This window comes from Pleurodeles waltl, chromosome 3_1, assembly GCF_031143425.1.
Source record: "Pleurodeles waltl isolate 20211129_DDA chromosome 3_1, aPleWal1.hap1.20221129, whole genome shotgun sequence".
In the NCBI taxonomy this organism is placed as follows: domain Eukaryota; kingdom Metazoa; phylum Chordata; class Amphibia; order Caudata; family Salamandridae; genus Pleurodeles; species Pleurodeles waltl.
The window spans coordinates 810,582,376-810,602,719 of record NC_090440.1 but is presented as its reverse complement, the minus strand read 5'-3'; positions in this window follow the sequence as shown (position 1 = coordinate 810,602,719).

Below are 20,344 nucleotides of genomic sequence, written 5' to 3'. Positions count from 1 at the left end.
CTTTTTCTTGGCCCCTGCTTGACGAATCACACCGAAATTTATATAATTGCTTTTTCCAAGGAAGCCTACAAAATATATTCAAAACACTATGCCCCTCATTACGACTTCAGTGGTCTTTTCGTAAGACTGCTAAAGCCATGGGTGCCGACAGACCTCCCAATTACGACTGATTTCTGAATTCCATCTGAAATCGGGTGGCATTCTGACACCAGTCTTGCTGGCAGTCGGCAGTGAGGAGGCGGTTCCACAGCTGGCACCACAACACCAAAAGGACGCCGCACACCATATGACCCGTAACATGACATGGCGGTGTTCTGATGGCAGGGCACTGCCAGTGGTGGAAGCACTGGGACCCATCCCTTCCGGGTGATCTCCTTGACGGATGAGGTAAGTGGATCATCCGACAGGGAGGGGTGTGTGTGTAACTGTGGGTGTGAATGTCATGAATACAAGGTAGGTGTGGGGGTGTTTGTGGGTGTGTGTCTGCATGTGTGAGTGATTGTGGATGGGGTGGGGTGAGGGGTGTGTGTGAGTGTTTGTGGATGGGTGAGGCGTGTTTGTGAGTGTTTGTGGACGGGGCGGGGGTGTGTGAGTGTTTGTGGATGGGGAGGGGAGTGAGTGCAGGTGTGGCGATTGAGTGCATGAATTCGATTGAGCGGATGGAAGGGGTGAGTGCATGTTTGCGTGTGCATGTGTATGTAAGTGGACGGGGAGTGGGGTGAGTGTGTGAGTGGACGGGGAGAGCGGGTGAGTGCGTGTATGGGATACAGGGGGAAGCAGGTGTAAATGTATGTATGTGGTGGGGGAGGTGGGTGTGAATGTATGTATGTGCAGGGGGACGTGAAAGTCTTTATATGCAGGGGGAGGGAGGAGTGAATTTGTGCATGAGTGCGGTGTTTGTGTGGGTATGATAGTGTGAATGGGGGTGTATGACGCGAGGGCGTAGGTGAGTGGGGTGTGTTTGTGTGTGGGAATATGTGGGTGCATGTGTGGGTGTATGTTGATGTGTGTGCGAGTATATCCTGGTGACAGGAATGCTTATTCCTGTCACCAGGAGGCAAGACCTCCAGCTTTTTCTGGCGGTCTCCCTCATTGTAATACTGCTAGTGGTATTATGGGGTCCAACATGCTGGAGGTGCTCCGCCCCCGCATACACTATACCAGACGCAGGCATAATGTGTTGCAAGGGGTCGCAAAGTGACGCAGTGCATTAATTGCACCACTTTGTAAATTGACGGTGAAGCTCTCATTTCTAGCTATAGACTTCTTGTTAATAAGCATTAGTTCGGCTGCAGTCTCGTCTAAAATTACTGCTTGTGCTTCTAATGAATTTTCCAAGCTAAGGCACTGTCTTCATTGTCCTGAGGAGGCCGTAGTTGATAAGGCCGAAACGTGTCGACTATATCGTACTAAGGAGTGACTGTTGGAATTCTTTAAACATTTGGACTGAATAATTTGGGGAGTGGATCAGACTTTTATTTCAGTGATTGACTGTCCTCACTGGAACAGGATACTTTCCTCCCACAACTGTCACTACCTGGAATGTGGACTGCTTGCAACCCGATGGTTAAGCAGCTTCTATTTTATGTATCACGGTGCTTGTTTGTATTGTTAGGGTTGTTTTGGATTTGTTTATCATCTGATTTTATGTATTACTCTTTTAGGTGTACAGGTGGTTTGTGGACATTATGATTGAATTGATTTATTTGTAGTAAAGAAATTATTACTCAGTAAAAAATTGAGTTTTTTGCTTAGATACTTGGTATAGATTTATCCCTGTTGGTTATTTTGATTTTTTGCTTTGTTATTGTCCCTAATCCAGCGGGGTAACAGGGACTTCCCCTCCCTCTGTTGGTATCCACTTTGTAAATGTGGCACGGCAAAAAATGCCTCCTTGAGCCACATTAGAGTAAAAAGAAAATGATGGTAGTGTAGTGCAAGGAGGCACTAGGGCCCCGTAAATCTGGCCCGAGTGTTTACTTTTTGAGGGATGTTTAAAGGTGTTACCCTGTATTAAATAAGGAATGAAATGCCATCTGCCTTGGGCCTTGTTTCCTCTGTGTGGTCATGAATCTCCCCAGTGACTTGCAGTGTCCTTGTAATATACCATAGAGGGTACTTTGGCCTATGTATAATATAGAATTAAGAGGATTTCAGTCCATATATAAAAAACGTACAGCATTTATATGTCAAATGTAACTTGATTTGTTTATGCAGATTCAGACAACCATAACCAACTGCAGTAGCACAGCAAAGCTTCTATCCACGACTTAGGTACAACCATGCTTATCTTTCATAAATGAAACCCTGAACATTTAGCGGGGAAATCAACACCTGCAGCATAACTGGTTCCATTCTCCACAGGGAAATAATTATGAACTTGTAAAGAGATGATTATGTAAACAACAGTGTGCTAAATTGCTGTTTTTTCACTTGTGTTTTAAATTCCAATTACTTTAATTAGTCTCAAATGCTGAATAAACACTTGTGTGAAGTGGAGAAGCAGAGTTAGGAAGGTAGCACAGTGGTATTTTGCTCTAATAGATTTCCATCTAATAGTTCAGAATTCCCAATTCTCTTGGCAATTACTTAGTACAATTTTCTGTTTTCTTTGTGTGGTGAGATGATATTAATTCATGCCCACCGCTGAAGTGCCAAGTGTGGAAAATATCCAAAAGAGAGTCAAAACGTTAACATTAGACATAATTCTGTGATTGTGTAGGGTCAGTGCATATGAATTCAGAATGGATCTATTGCAGACTGTCTTTAGCACAGTAAGGAGTGGGATATTCATGCAGATGTTTCCTCAACTGTATTTGCACAGATGAAGAATAAAAAATATTGCACAGATTAAAAAAAATAATCTGACCATGCACAAAATGTGCTGTGGATGCACAGTTTGTGATTTTGTCTCAGTAGAACTCTGAAAAAATGTCCACATTCGCCCTGATCATCAATAGTGGTTTACCTCCCAGAGTATTAACTCTGGTACAGGTACATAGTTTCTCTGGGGCAAAGAATGCTACATATGGCCCTTAGCCAGGAGGGGGCGTACTCCCACGAGACACCTGAACTGCCATCATCAGATGTCGCTTTTCTATCTACAGCTCCCACAATAACATTACCGAAAACGTGGTCGGTTGAGGGGAAGGACGTTCCCGCAGCACACTACCTAGCCGGATTCAGACATTGAGGTGCTTCTCTCTTCCTATTTCATGCCAATGGGAACTAACGGTCATGTACTACTGTACCAGGTGCACAAACGACTTCACAGACATTCCTTAACTTCACTTGCTGATGCAAGAACCTCCTCATAATGGGATGCACAAAACAGGATAGGTAAATGGTGGGGCAGCTGTTGCACTGATGAGTTTAGCAGAAGGAGAACAACCATGCACCCAGAAAGAGTTGTTGGTAAATACCCTGGCAGCACACTCATACAGGTTTGATAAGATACCATCCACTGTGCTAGACATCAAAGCCACGTTGGAACCCAAGATGGACGCACTCTGGCTTGATATGGGCCTAATGAGGGAAGATCATAAGAAATTGAAAGATCGAGTCGAATCCACAGAATCTAACCTCGCTTCCCTCAGACCCTCAGTTTCAGATGCCACTGCACACATTAAGGCCCTGCAAGAAGAGGTGGCATACCTCAGACAGTGTGAGATGATCAGGAGGGCAGATCCTGCTGACACAACGTGCACATCATGGGCCTTCTGTAGTGCGTAGAGGGCCCCAGTATGGAACTGTATCTTGAGGAAATGTTCTCAACGACAATCCTCCAGGGAAAAAACTCAACCGTTTTCTATGTGGTATGCACACACAGGGTGCCGAGCAGGCCACTCCCAACGGCACCCCCTCCTCGTCTAGTGGTAGCCTGCCTCTTTGATTGTAGAGACAGGGATCACATCCTGCAAGTCACCCCAGCAAAAGGCCAGTGGAAGGTGGAGGACTCCCAAATTAATATTTTCCCCAACTATACCCTGGTGAAAGTTTATCTTCTCAGATGATTTTTGCTAAAGTTCGATGGTAAGTGCTGACTGGGGCCAATCTACTTCATGTAGCCATTTCGCACTCCATCACAGTCAGCCTATTGCGTGGGCTCTCATTAGCTGAATGAGGCTGCTTGATTCAGATGTCAGTATCACCTGAATCTTGGGTAATCTTGGGTAACTGGGTCCAACCCCACACAATGTGACAACTGTTGGCCTGATACCTGATACTAACTAGCAGTGCCTCATCTCTTACCAAGAGCAGGGATGATCTGTGGCAACCAGGTGGATGACAAGAATGACTTATCATGGAAATCGTGGTGTATCAGATCTCATCCTTTTTTCACAGTTACATTAGTCTCACACCGGCAAAGACAAACAGAGGCAGAAAATGGTTCAATACGATTTATTGAATCATCTGCGTCCAAGATAAAATGACATGTATAACAATAATTAGAATGATGAAACATGGTAGAAGCAAAATGGTGATGAGAAAATTAAAACACAGGAAAAGTCCCACCATACTGTCACTATGGGCCTCATTGTGATCGTGGCGGTCTGGCCACAATATTACGACCGTGGCAAAAGTGCCACGGTCAGATGGCCGGCACCACCAGGTTGCAGCCAGCTGACTTGGCAGTTGTAATCCGCCAGGGCAGCGCTGCTTGCAGTGCTGCCCTGCAGATTACGTGTCCCCTTTCCACCAGGCTTTGCATGGCGATACCCCCGCTATGCGAAGGCTGGCGGAAATGGGGTGCAAGGGCCCCCATGGACAGTCCTGTTGTGCTTTCCACTGCCCGAAGTATGGGCAGTGGAAAGCGCGATGGGTGCTGCTGCACCTGCCGCACCGCCACATTGGCGCCGACTCGATTATGAGCTGGTGTCAATGTTAAGGCCCTGTTTACTGCAAGGCCGGTGGGCGGAAACGCTGTTTCAGCCTGCCGGCCCTGGGTGAAATGCTTATAGGGCTGGCCGTGTTCTGGCGGTCTGATGACGGTGTGAGTTTGGCGGCATAATGAAGGCCTATGTGTGTATTATATGTGGTTCCTACCTAAACTATGTAAGAGCACAGCGTGACAAGCCCTAATCCGCCGTTCAGGACCCCCATAGGAAGACATCATCCCCCATACCTGAGCAAGGAAGCCTGGTGTCAAGAGAAACACCATCCCCAAGTAGTCCAGCAACCAATAGTCTCAGAAAGCAGCTGTAGCAAAGTCAATTAGCATGCTGTTGTGGTCATCTGGCTGGAATCTCCCTCCAATGTGCATGGGATAGAGAAATGTTTTTATATTAAAACAGCTGATGTTCTGAGAAAATGTCCCTGTGTAAGGATGCGTATGTTTCTGTGAATGTTGGAGACACAGCGTACCACTTTGCCAGCAACCCTATCTCGCTGCAGCCTTCAGGAAACCACAAAGTGAAAAGAATGCCTTGCTAAGAAACGCAATGCTTTCCTAGGTGAAAGAACAATTAGATAAAGAAAATAAAACAGCAACATGAATGTGGCCTATGCTGGAATAATAAATGTGAAGCATAATAAAATGTAACTGGGCTAAAGGGCTCAAGCTGCAGACTTAGGGGCTCATTCTGAGCCCGGCGGGCGGCGGGAGCCGCCCGCCTGGAGGGAGCCGCCAAATGACCGCACCGCGGTCAAAAGACCGCGGCGGCCATTCAGACATTTCCTCTGGGCCGGCGGGCGCTCTCCAAAAGAGCGCCCGCCGGCCCAGAGGAAATGCCCCTGCAACGAGGACGCCGGCTCAGAATTGAGCCGGTGTAGTTGCAGGGGTGCGACGGGTGCAGTTTGCACCCGTCGCGTATTTCAGTGTCTGCATTGCAGACACTGAAATACACAGTGGGGCCCTCTTACGGGGGCCCCTGCAGTGCCCATGCCATTGGCATGGGCACTGCAGGGGCCCCCAGGGGCCCCGCGGCACCCCCTACCGTCATCCTGTTCCTGGCGGGAGACCCGCCAGGAACAGGATGGCGGTAGGGGGTGTCAGAATCCACATGGCGGCGGAGCGCGCTCCGCCGCCATGGAGGATTCCCCCGAGCAGCGGGAAGTCGGCGGGAGACCGCCGACTTTCCGCTTCTGACCGCGGCTGAACTGCCGCGGTCAGAATGCTCGTGGGAGCACCGCCAGCCTGTTGGCGGTGCTCCCGTGGTCGGTGGCCCTGGCGGCCACCGGCCGCCAGGGTCAGAATGACCCCCTTAGTTCCTAAAATAACGTGCCTAAAGGCAGCACTAAAATGGCTATACAACAAGACATATTTTTCGAGTTTGACTTGGTCTCCCGCTGCTAGTTGTCCACAGTTAGCACTTTGATCTTTTACCTGCTAGTTTTTACCTTAAATTTTAGAAATTCAAATAACTCCGGTTCTACTGATTTAATTTTTGTCATTTTGGTGTCAAATAGTTTATTAAAATGTACTCTATTTTCCTACATTGGTGTGCTTTTTTTTCTTGTGCTTTGTTTTCCCTTTACTACTGTTTCTGTGCTGCATAACTACTTTACACATTGCCTCTAAGTTAGGTCTGGCTGCTTTTATGCCCAGCTACCAGAGGGTTAAGCAGAAGTTAATTTATTCACTTTATTGGTTCACCCTGACAGATTGTGGCTGTTGATTGAACAGGGTCAACACACCACTCAAGCAACAACCCAATTTTTCACACAGGGGTCTGTTTCTGATTAACAGAACGGCAGTGACCCTGTTGTACTGGGAGTTTTCTCTCTGCTTTCAGAGTCTATTGCTTGCTTTTTCCCCAGCAGAGTTTGCCATGCCTTGCATGGAGAACCTGAAGGAGGAACCTAAGCACCTGAAGGACTGCCCTAAACAGAGATCTTGCCCTGTCCAAAAGATTTTGTGAAATTCTGAAGATTGTAGCACAAAGATAGTTCACTTGTGACTTTCCCCTTTTGAAAGGTACAAGCTGCCCGATGAGTGAGTGTAAGCAGAATAAAGTGATGAAGGTTTTATCTGATGCCTAATCCGACACGTCTACTGAGGAATGGCTATGGACACTCGCTGACAATGTATGCTTGCTAGTGGTGGCATCCTATATCCTCCTCAGGTATCCTCCAAAAGCAGTGGATTGCCTGATTACATCTGGTTTGTGGGTTTGTCCTCTTGTTTTCACTTTCCGCCTTGCTGCCCACTATATTGAGCCAGTGGTGACAGCCGTAAAGAGACTAAATCAAAATGAGAGCTAGTTATGATTAAGAAATGACAAGAGCAGAATTATTCATGTACTGGCAATACAGTATGGTCAATTCCGGCAAGCACATTATGTATTTGCTTTTCTTTAAAAGATGTAGGCAAATAACTTTCTAGTATTATTCTTGCCAATGATACAGTGGTCTAAAAATACAAATGCTTTCTAAGCAAGTGGAAGCTCACCCTTCTTGAATGCTGGCGTGCACTCAAACTGGAGTTTTTCCAAATGTAGGAGTATAGCTACCTGATATGGATGCAATTTAGTTATAGGATTAGGAGTGTGGACAGTTTTTATTAATTGAAGTCTTACATAACCCCTTCTATCAGCCAAAGCATAATTTGAAGAGTTTCTCACTGAGCCTGCGTCTGTGCTCTCACAAATTTTCTATGCAAACTTTTCTTCATGAGAGTTACTGGCACTGAAAACGGATGCACAGTTTTCTTACGAGATAACTTTAAAACTGTTTTACTGGCAACTTTGAAATATTGAAAATCTTATTTTTCAAAACGACTTAAAAAAGGATACAAGCATTCACATTTTCCCACGAAAAAATTACATGAAGAACACTTCAAGAAGCAGGATTAGTAATATATTCGTAATAGTTACGGAAACTCATTTCATATCTTGCACATCTCTCTCAATTGCTTCTGGAGACTAAATGATGGTATAAATGCAATAATCTGAGTTTGAAATAGATTTTGATTGCTGCTCCATAGTTTTTTTAATGCTGTCTATTGTGTAGGAGGATTTAAAAGTCACGGGCTCTGATTACAAGTTGTGCGGAGTGAAATTTCCAGTGGAAGTCTGTTCTGCAGAGTTTTAATTGGCTGTATAATTTGGGTACAGAAACACCGGGTCGAGCTATACTCGGCTGGAAAAACGTGCTCACCTCTACTTTCCCGTTTCCTAATGCACCCTTCACACTTAACTTCCCTCCCCTGCCTGATCCAGCCGCCTTGAAGCCATTGACCACATTCTTGAGGTTGTACATGTATGTGCTAAAACACACAAATGGACACTTTTGTGTGGAATACCAGCCAATAAACAACACTGAGTGCCTCATTATGACCCTGGTGGTAAGATGGTGGTAACACTGCCAACAGGTTGGCGGTGTTCCGCCTGCTATTATGACCGTGGCGCAATAGCCGCGGCCATACCGCTGGCCCCTCCACTATACCGCCAGGCTTTTGCCTGGTGGTCTTAATCCCCAGGGCAGCGGTGCAAGCACCGCTGCCCTGGGGATTATGAGTCCCCGACCGCCAGCCTGGCCACGGCGGTAAACACTGCCATAGAAAGGCTGGCGGTAAGGGGGACTTGGGGTGCGCCTGGGGGTCCCTGCACTGCCCATGCTCCTGACATGGGCAGTGCAGGGGCCCCCAGGCATAGCCCCGTCGTGCATTTCACTGCCCGAATTTTGGCAGTGAAATGCGCGATGGGTGCTACTGCACCCGCTGCACATCAGCATTGCCGTGACTATATTACCAGTTGGCAGCAATGTTGATGTGACTTTTCTGCTGGGCCAGCGGACGATAACACCATTACCGCCTGCTGACCCAGCTGAAAAGCCGTAATAGGGAGCCAGAAATACCACCAGCACTGGCGGTATTCTGGTGCCCGCAGCCTCGGCGTTCTTTGGAAAAGACCGCCGAGGTTGAAATGGGGGCCTAAGTTTTAGTTTGCTCTTTGACAGGCGTTAGGGCCACCCACACATGGGGAGCATCATTTTAATCGGGGGAAGTGTAGAAATGCAAGATGGCAAGAGTTTGGCCATTGACTGGAACAGCTTTTTTCATGTAACAGAAGTATAGAAAAATAGCCATTTTGACTGATACTAAGACGATACTATGATGATTCTGGGTATTCTGGGAAAACATGCTGGAATCCATCACCTTGACCTTCCCCGGGGTCTCTACTGTAAAGAAATGTTCATTATTGGTAAAGCTCCCAGGTGCACTGGTATCATGTGATTTCTCAGTTCTGCACCACAGTGAATTCTGGGTACTGACAAATAATTCACTGCATGAGCCTCCACTGGGAAGCCTTCTCCTGGTGCCAATGTGGTTCAGTATACTGTTGGATGTCAGTAAGGTCCTCTTGCCCTGATGAAATTACTGCAATCTTGCACTTGGAAATGAAATATATCAGCCATCTGTTACTTAATGGTCAGAGCATGTCCAAGTGGTTTTAATCATGAGTCGAAGACCCACCTAATTAAATATCTTGTTGGGTACTTCAAACACATTTTCTGTCCCTGAGAGAGATGATAGAACTCTCATCTTACTTTAGGGCCTTTTTAGATGCAGGAACCAATGCAGTAATAGTGACTATATTGACCACATGTCTCCGACCTCTCTCTACAAGTGGTTTTGGAGGACTGGCCTCCTTTCCTTTTTGTCCTGCATCTATAGAAAGTGTTGATGATGAGATATTAGTCAGTCTGTAACATCCTTCAACAGGCTGGTGATGGTTATCTACGCGAGGCTCCTATATATTTTTATCCTGTTTTTTTATTTTTTCTTATATTTTGTTACATTGTTTTGACTGTAACCTCCTAATGCTACATCTATTCAAAATTGTGTATGTAGCCTCACTCCCTTTTTAAGAATTCTACAGTCAGGGGAGTGGGCCCTGAGTCCTAATAATAAACAGGGGAACCAGTGTATTTGGAAGCTTTTTGTGGATGTTCGGAGAGTTGGGTTTTGTTGTTGTTGTGCTTAGTTGTGTGGAAGGTGCCCTTCTTTTCCTTCTTTTTCCTCTTTTTATCCTTTATTTTGTCGTGTAGGCTCTCATTATCCTAATGAGACTACTGGATTTGGGCGTCAGAATCACTTGCACTGTGGCCTGTCTTCTTTTTTTAAAAACGTTTTTTTGCAGTTTTATTGTCTTCAGTCTAGTAATAGCCAAACTTGTGTGTGGTTTTCATTAATTGCAATTTCTGGTGCTCTGGTAAATGATGCTGCTGGTTTTAAAGATGATATGTAGTGAGGAGGGAGCAAGTGATGTTTTTATCAGGGGTTGGTTGTTGTGGGTGAATTTAATCACCCCTCTGATGAGATGTTCTTCTGCATTTGCAATAGTTTTTGTGTGTGTAGGGAGGAGTGAGCAATGTGGTACTGAGAGAGCGTAGCTTTTATAATCTATATTAACATGAAATGTTTATGAATTAAGGTGTGATGATGCCGCATAGAAACTATAATAATAGCAATTTTGCTTAAACGTGCACCTCAATTGTGACCACGAAGAGTAGCCACCAATGTATACGCAAACTAATAATGATAATCAAAATGTTTGTTACGTTCAAATGAGCTTATACTAACATTTGCGTTATTAAATCTGTATTGAAAACCTCATAGGCCTTAAGTTAGCATGAGCTGCAGCTCAGCTGCTTGGGTCTCATATTAAATGCATTTTTCTATTTTCCAGTGTGCTGACTCACAAGGGGCCATGACCCTGGTTTGTTCTTTTTCTTCAAACTTGGAAGATGAATGTAACCATGTTAAATCTGTTCTAAAGCATATTTTCTATGCCCATGGAATAAATGTTATAAATGAATTGAAACAGTGAAGATTAATGTAATGTACAAGGTCATTCAAACCGGTGAAGACAATGGAATTGCTGACCAAAAGATGTGCAAAGAATTACACAAAGATTAAGTCACACCAGACGTGCCACCTCTGAAGACGTCAATTACGAAGACCAATCAAAGACTTGTAAACCAATATGGGGTGAAGATTAGGATTACTTAATGTACTTTCTGATAGGTTAAAGATAGTGGGGTATAGCAAATGTCCAATAGAATTTTGGGGGAATGTACTACGAAAATGGGATAAAGACCCATGTCACAGGGAGGTCATTTAGGTGGGTTAGGGAATGCTATTGATTTTATCCAGAAACTCTGTCACTCTGTTTGGTGACTTGATATTTTACTTAAAACCATCTTTGCCCTTAGACTGCCCATTTACACTTTTCCTCTTCAAGAGGAAGTGCCCTTTTGTCCCAGAAGCTGAGTTCTGACTGATGGCGATTTGACTGATGTCCTGAAGACGAAGACTGAACCTGTGCGCTGACCTAATCCTTGGAGGGTAATTATGACAATGCATTTGTAATTTGTCTGTTTGCTTTTCCTTTCTAGGTACCAACTGCTTACTTTTGACAGAGACCTTAGCTAAATGTTTTCCAAATTGGTGTTCTAATTTTTTTGCATGAAGCCCAACATGCTAATGCTAATTAGTGGTTAGGACAAGTGTTCACCAAAACTGACGCAAATAGACAAACGACCGAGACTGTGCTTTGTTGAACTGATGCGTTATTGACACACTCTGCTGAAATGATCTATGTTCACGCCGTGTTATGTTCTGATGTTCATGATTCTCGCTTTACTGAAATCTTATCAAAGTTGCCATATCGTGAGTATGCTATTATGTTTTTTGGTGTTGAGATTAACGCATTTGCTATTAGATTGTAACTAATAGGGAATACAATTCATAAAATTCTACTAAACCACGTGTGGTTATTCATGGCTGAAAGGTCATGGTAATGTTGTTGAATTGATTAATGACTCTGACTAAAGTGAAATGCATTGTCGTGATAAATATTGATGACATTATTGATGTATTGATGGATATATTGATTATCTATCTTGTCCTACGGTGTCTCTCAACTGGGCCAAAAGATTCATTGGCCTAAAACGAGTCCTGATGTGTAATAAAATATCATAAAAGGACGCGTTACCAGTTCCAAGGAGGTCATGCTGCAGGGTGTCCCTGTGATTTAGGTGTGAAAGTACATGGAGTTGGCCAGCAGTTCTGAAGTTTTGAAGAGAAACAGCTTACCTTTTTTAAGCGGAAGAGCGTGTTCCATGTCATCTTGATTCTCTTAGGAATGTGTTTTATGAAGGAGATTGCAATTGAGGATGCAGTAATAACCACTGTTTGCAGGCAAAGGTGTTGTGAATATTTACTTCCATGCCCTGTGTTTGCACCTACATTTGACAAACCTATTAAAAGTGTGGCTGGTGGATGGTCTTTGGCAACTAGCTTTCTACTATGAAATAGTGTGGCTTATTTAACAAAGCACAATCATATTGAATTCAATATCACAGGTATGTTTGTGCTTATTTAAGGCAGTTGCTGTGTTACAGATTGCCATTGTATCACACATAAATGTAATAACCTATATGTATGAGTTTTTTTTTTTTTAAAGCCATTGGACCGTTCAATTTAATAGTTGAATTAATGAGATAAGTTGAGTGGTTAATCAAGTTCTTCAATTACGCTTTAATTTCAATTTATTAACCCTGTGATATTTTCCATTTGACGATTTCCGCAGCTGGGCATCATGTATGGCACTATTGATGGACACCTGAATGGTGCAATCCAGTTTGGTTTCAAACTAACCAACAACTGTGCAAGTAATCTCCAATGCAATTCCTCACTTACAATTTTGCCTAATACCTGTTTCTTGTGGATATCTATTATTCTGTTGATCACATGCCCCTCATCTCCCAAGGTTTTATAAATTATTAGGACCTTGTAAAAGAAATTGCTTGACCAATTTTGGTGATTCATTAGGTGAGGCTATGGCTGCATGCATTCAGTGCTACTTTATTAACTGGAATATGAGTTTAATACAAAATCTTAAATGGAATACTATGTTACTACACTCAGTAGAGGTTTCTTTGCAAATGAGTAACATATTCTCGCCTTTATATCTTTCCTAGTCTCAACCATAAACTTCTGCTAACTCTTTAGCCAATGGTGTTATTTGTATTTATACACAGGAAATTTAATGTATATTGACTAACAACAAAACAACACCCAGAGCAGAACAAAACAACACATGCCGATCATCAGTCAATGAAAGAGAAACCAGTAAATCCAGTCCAGACTTAAGAATCAGTGGACCAATACGATCTTTAATCCATAACGAACCGGCAGCCGACACGTGTTTCATCTTTGATTACTTTTTCAAGGCTGCAGAGATAAAATATTGTATGGCAAGCTTAAGAGAAATATCCACCTCAGAGAGGGATCTATCATGAATCATAAATCAAGGAAATCAGAGGTATAGGGCCTGATCACAACCTTGAAGGAGAGGATTACTTCATCACAAACTTGACTGATATCCCGCTCGCTGTATTACAAGTTCCATTATATCCTAAGTTCTCCTTCATAGTTTGCATTGATCACTCCCCCAGGATCTTTAAGTGCCAACCCATATCTAGGAGCAATCAACCCAAAGTGCTCCAGGGGAATCCGTATTCCAACATCTGTTTCAAAGAAGTGTCATGTCGCTTGGTTTTAATCTGCACATATTCAAATCTTGTAAAACAAGTCCTGCAGATTCTGGTGGTTCAGTAAGGAGCTAAGGCTCCTGGTTTTAGTTACCAATACATGATGGTATTTGTTGCAACATGGGGTTGTATCTGTAATACTGGGTTCAACATTCACAATGGAGGAGTCTCTGTATTTGTCAGGGGTCTATTATTCATCATTTGGAGTGCTTCATTTAAATGCTCTCTCCAGTTTCTCAAAGTTCTATTAGATAATTTTTGTAATTGGGCTTTCAGTAAGCCGTTCATTCTCTCAATCATTCCTGCAGCATGTGGGTAACATATAATATGAAAAATCAACTCAATTTTGTGTTGTGAACAATAATCTTGCACCAAATTACCTTTAAAATGTGACCCAGATGTCACTCTGGATTTGGAGTGGGACTCTTTAATACAACATTAACAAGTCCAGAGTTTTGATAGTATTGAACTGACTAGCACGTTTGCACAGGACTGCAATCAATTAGCCAGAATAAGTGTCCCCCACTGTGCAGGTGTATTGACAACCACGACTATTCGGTAGTGGCCCACTGTAATCAATTTGCCATATCTGCCCCAGAAACTTCCCTCTCCCCAACTGACCTTTGAAAGCTTGCGGGACAGATCTCTGTTGTGTGTGTTGACAAATAGTATACTGCATGATTATTGTTTTATCAAATCTAGGGGAATGTGCATCCCTCTAATCTCTGCCCATCTGTTAGTGGCCTTCTCTCCCAGATGTCCATATTTTTGGTGCACCCACTTAGCCATCCCCTCCAAGTCAGAATCCTGTGTCGCCACTTCTGCCTCTAAGATTTTGGCTTTGTCATCTGCCAGGGAATTAAACCATTGTTTTAGGGACTCGGTGGGACAGTGGTCATCTACATGATATACAGTAATGGTACTCTGCTCTAGCATTTCCCAAATTTCTTGCCACGATTCTTTGCCCCACACCTCTTTGAAATGTATTTGCCAGTTATATGCATGCCATGTAGGAAGCCAGGTGGCTAACCTACTGGCGGTAGACCAAGAATCAGTATAAATGTGACAGGTCCCAGACAATTCATGTTTCAGTGTCTGATATGCAGCATACAACTCTGCTTATTGACTACTCTTCCCTTCTCCTGTAGTGAACAGCAACTTCTTGGTGACTGGGTTATATGACACTGCCGTCCAAACTCTTTTGCTCCCCACATACTTGGCTGAACCATTGGTAACCCACACATGCTTCCTATCTTCAGGGGACAAAGATTCAAATGGCCCACCTAACGGGTGATTCTTTTATCTCTGGTACCTCCTGCACCCTCTCATCTTCCTACACAGGAGCCTGTGCTACCTGTTCTTGAAGGGCTGCTATCCCTGCTGGTCCCACTTGGTCCCTGTTCTATATGTACCACTTCCACTTGATTATACTGGCCTCTTGTACATGTCCTATCCATTGAGTTTTAGGTCAACTCACCACCCACTGCATTATTGGAGTCTCAGAATCACATTATGATCTATTGTTATTTGCTCTGTATCCACTAGAGCCCAGTAACATGCAAGTAAATGTTTCTCAAAGGGAGTATATTGCTTTCCAGCATCTGGTAGCTTTTTGGTCCAGAAACCCAAGGACACCCTCTGTCTTCCCTGTTTTTGCTACATGCTCCAATTTGCACATTGCCCCTGAACGTTTACATGTAACTTGATGTCTCCTTCCTGTACTGGTCATAAGTCTAAAGCCTGTTGAATAGCCTCCTTTGCCAATTAAAATGCACACTGCTGCTGTCCCCATTCAAACTCATGCTTTTTTCTTGTCACTTTGTACAGCAGTTTGCTTCAGTAGTCTTTTGTGTTTTTGGTATGGGGAAGGTGTGGACAACCCCTTTCCAAGCCCTGCTTCTCCCATGTCTTTCCATGCCAATTTAAGGTGTGAAAGTTTACAAACCTTGCCCTATTTTCCATGCCTCGCCCCTTCTGAGCTCAGTCCCCTCCCCACACGCAATGCAAAATGATTTCAGGTTGGTAGGGCTAAAGGTTTGTAATGGAAATTTGAAAAATGATGAAGTGTCTAGAACAGAAGTTCTTAACCTGTGCTACATGAACCCGGGGGGGGGGCATAATACCTAATAAGGGGTGTCAAAGCTACTCACCTACTCAACAGTTTAGAAGATTAAATAACATTATTACATTAAGAAAGTACATAGATATGAAGCACAAAATGTTAACTTTTAATACACCCTGTAAACTTGAGGGAATTTGATATTGGACATTAAAAATTAATTTGGTAGTCATAGCGTTATTAGTGGAGCAGTGTAAGTACAGCTAACAGAATCGAGCATAGATGATGAGTGGCTGTCACTGAAGCACTGGTACACATTGACAAAAAAAGAGGATGCATTTGGAGGAAACAGGGGAAAGAGGTTTTTAGAACATAGCACATTGCTTTGTCCTTTAGAAATGAAACTAAATGTTGATCAGCAACCTTCTCATTAAAATGTCAATTTTCTGTTGTTTTTGTCAGAGAGACCAGATCCTCAGGATCTGCGCACACTCCCAACACATCCACCACAAGACAGCTCCAAAACTCTGATAGAAATATCACAGAGCCTAAGAGAGTCCAAGTGGGGAAAAGGGGATTAGGTAGGGAACAGCTGGGAAGGAGACCTGTAGGAAGCAAAAGGTCAAACAACACAATATCAAGATATAATCACATTGAGTTTCATAAAAAACTCTCTGTTGAATCTAGGGTTCAATGATACTCAGAACATGAAATAACACTCTGTTGAATCTAGAGTTCAATGATGCTCGGAACATGAAATAACACTCTGTTGCATCTAGGGTTCAATGATGCTCGGAACATGAAATAACACTCTGTTGCATCTAGGGTTCAATGATGCTCGGAACATGAAATAACACTCTGTTGAATCTAGGGTTTAATGATGCTCGGAACATGAAATAACACTCTGTTGAATCTAGGGTTCAATGATGCTCGGAACATGAAATAACACTCTGTTGAATCTAGGGTTCAATGATGCTCGGAACATGAAATAACACTCTGTTGACTGTAGGGTTCAATGATACTCGGAACATGAAATAACACTTAGGCTGAAGGAACATGAATGGCCTAGAACTAGACTCTAACTAGGCCTCAAGAAATCTAGGCACCTGGAAACAATCAAGACTGGGTTAATACAATGTTTCATGTGAGCTTTACATGAAATGTCACATAGGGGGTCATTACGACCATGGCGGTCGGTGGTAAAGCGTCGGTAAGAACGCAAACAGGGCGGCGGATTTTTTTTTTTATTATGACCGCAGCGGTTACCGCTGTGGTCATCCGCCACTTCACCATTCCAACCGCCATGGCGGTGAAGACCGCTGGGCTGGAGACTGCAGTCTCCAGCCCGGCGGTCGTCACTAGACCGCCGACGGTATCAGGACCCTGCATACCGCCATGGATCTCGGGTGGTTGGGAACCGCCATGAGATCCATGGTGGTAGGCACTATCAGTGCCAGGGAATTCCTTTCTTGGCACTGATAGGGGTCTCCCCCACCCCTCGTTACCCCCCACGAATCCTCCCCCCACACCCCTCACCCCCCTGCCACCCCCCAAAGGTGGCACAACCCCCCTCCCCACCCCGACCATGCACATATTCACACCCCCAACATGCACATATACACACCCCTACACGTACACATACACCCCGACAACACATACCCGCACACATACAAACAGACATGCACACCGTCCGACCCGCACACATTTCCCATATACACAACACCCCCCTGCACGCATACACTCACTCACTCACCCCCTCTACACTCTCACATGCACACCCCCATGCACGCACACACCACACAACACCCCCCACCAACTTCCCTAACGGACGATCAACTTACCTTGTCCGTTGATCCTCCGGGAGGGGACAGGATCCATGGGGGCAGCTCCGCCACCAGAACACCGTCACCAGAACACTGCCACACCGAATCATGGGACGTGATTCAGTGGACGGTGTTCTGTTGACGTGGCGGTGGAGGTTGAGCAACCTTCACTTTCCCACCGTCCGCCAGTATGGCTGCTGGCGGCTTTCCATACGAAAAAGGACGGCGGGCTGCCAGCGATCATAATACGCGGCGCGGAAGACCGCCACCACTGGCGGTCTTCAGCACGGCGGTACTTTGCGGTCTTGCGAAAAGACCGCTGAGGTCGTAATGACCCCGATAATGTCTAGAAATACAAGAACCTTCTAGAATACTGTTTCAGAACAAACACTGCATTTTTAACATGAGGACAAGACAATCTGAAACATTCCTTGGAAAACAATTGGAATTGTACTAGGGACTTAATATGCACAAAGAACGTCACATTTTGAATTTATCGTCTTCACAGGAAATCCATAGGCTCAGGATAAATGTGTGCACTTCAACAAACATTACACATCAAAGTTTTTTACTTGCCATGAAATGATCGCGCACACTGTTGCCGATCTGAACACCAAGTTTTACATGCGGGAAATGAATTGCTCACACTGACAATTCTAACAAGAATATGTAAATGCCAGGAAATGATCACGCAAGCCTTTGCCGATCCGAACACCAAGTTTTACTTGCGAGAAATTAATCGCGCACACTGCCGATTCTAACAAGAATATGCAAATGCCATGGAATGATCGTGCAAGCCTTTGCCGATCTGAACACCAAGATTTACATGCAGTAAATGAATCGCGCTCACTGCCAATTCTAACAAGGATATTTTAAATGCCATGAGATGGTTATCCTACCAGTTGTGCATCCCACTCTTTCAGATCTTTTTGGGGACCATGTGCTGGGCTTCTATTGGCAGCCCTGCTTGTGCTGCCTTTTTTGGCAAAGACAACATAGGGAGCTGAGTATTACTCTATTACACTATCAGTGCCAGGGAATTCCTTCCCTGATACTGATAGGGGTCTCCCCCAATCCCCACCCCGACTCCATCCCCTACCCCCCTCACCACCCCTGCCACCATCCAAAGGTGGCAGGACCCCCCTCCCCACCCTGACCCCCAACCCCCCAACATCACAGCACTCATACTCACCCGACACGCACGCAGGCACCACCAACACACATACACGCACACACACTGACATACATGCCAACACCCACACACACAGACACGCACACCCACATTCAAACATACACGCTCACATACCTACAGACATACACGCACTCACTCCCAAACACACGCACACCCCCGCAAACATACACGCACTCACACACCCCCTCTACATACACACACGCACACCCCCATGCACGCACACAACACACAACACCCCCACCCCCCTCCCCTCACGGACGATTGACTTACCTGGTCCAACGATCCTCCGGGAGGGGACAGGAGCCATGGGGGCTGCTCCGCCGACACCACACTGTCAACAGAACACCGCCACGGCGAATCACAGGACGTGATTCGCTGGGCGGTGTTCTGTTGGCGTGGTGGTGGAGGTGGAGCAACCTCCACTTCCCCGCCTCCCACCAGTATGGCTGTTGGCAGCTCTCTGTCCATAAAAGGACAGAGAGCTGCCAACGGTCATAATAGGCCGAGCGGCAAACCGCCACCACTGGCGGTCTTCCGCATAGCGGTCCCTCGGCGGTCTTGGAAAAAGACCGGTGAGGTCAAAATGACCCCCTAAGTAATTTGTTTGTTTCTGTCAGGCAGCATAGGCGAGGTCTCTGCCTGCTCACAGCAGAAAGACAGAGTGGGGAGGAGAGGGCAGTGGGTGCAGGGTGGACATTGTGTCATTGCTAATGTTATGTAAACGTAGGCTGGAAACGTGTGTCTTTGCCAGTCACGGCTCTTAGGGATTCCTGGGGGCGGGGCGGAGCATGGGGGTGATTGTTTGAAAATAATGACATGTAAAGAAATAAAATATAGTTTTAAAAAACTTACCTCCACTCCTGTGCTGCGCTGCTCCTCTACTGCATGGAGGCACAGGCTCCCAGCCTGCCCTGCAGCCAATCCTGACACGTCAGGGTTGGCTGGGAGCGTTCCCAGGCAGACTGGGAGCCTGGCAGGCTTTCTCCAGCCCAGCAACTGCTGCAAAGAGCTCTGTGCGTAGGTGTGCTTGGCCGGCCCGATACACCTGCACGTCACCCCCAATGCCCCGCTCCTTTAACAAGGAAGGGATAAGAAACAAAGTTTTCATCCTTGTGAAAGGATTTGCAGTGGTTGCTGCTGGCGAGGGGGGGCGACGCTCCTCCACCCTTATGGAGGAGCTAACCCTGGTCTTTGCGCATATAAATACACATATAAATATAAAAACATGTATATATATATTTATATGTATGCACAAGCTAGATAAAAGAAAGACCACTTTTTAATGAAGATTCATGAAGATTTGTCAAATGTCGCGAAAGGTATTAGCAAAACAAAAAAGTTATTTCCAATGGAAACCATATATATATATTTATTCACTAAAAAAACAAAGGTTACAGGGACGTTATAGTTAGGTTCTGAATTTACTCTTACCAAACCATAGACCTTCAGCAGTTTTAGTTAGAGATCTAACTATAACTCGCACCCTAAAGTAACTATAACTTGCACCCTTGCCATGTACAGTTTTCTCATCAATAATGTTATAGTTGTAATTACGATCATGCAGACGAAGTAAACTTCAAGTGACTTTATCAGTTCTCACTCTGCTGCTTCCACCACATGTTGTTTTCACTTCTCCTCACTTCAACGTTCTAATGCAGCCTCCCCTCGGTACAGGGCCTTCCATTCCCACGTGTGAGAGGGGGTGGAAGGGCTGTACCACTAGATACCTAGAATGCCCTAAATACGGTGTTTAACACAACATAACACTAG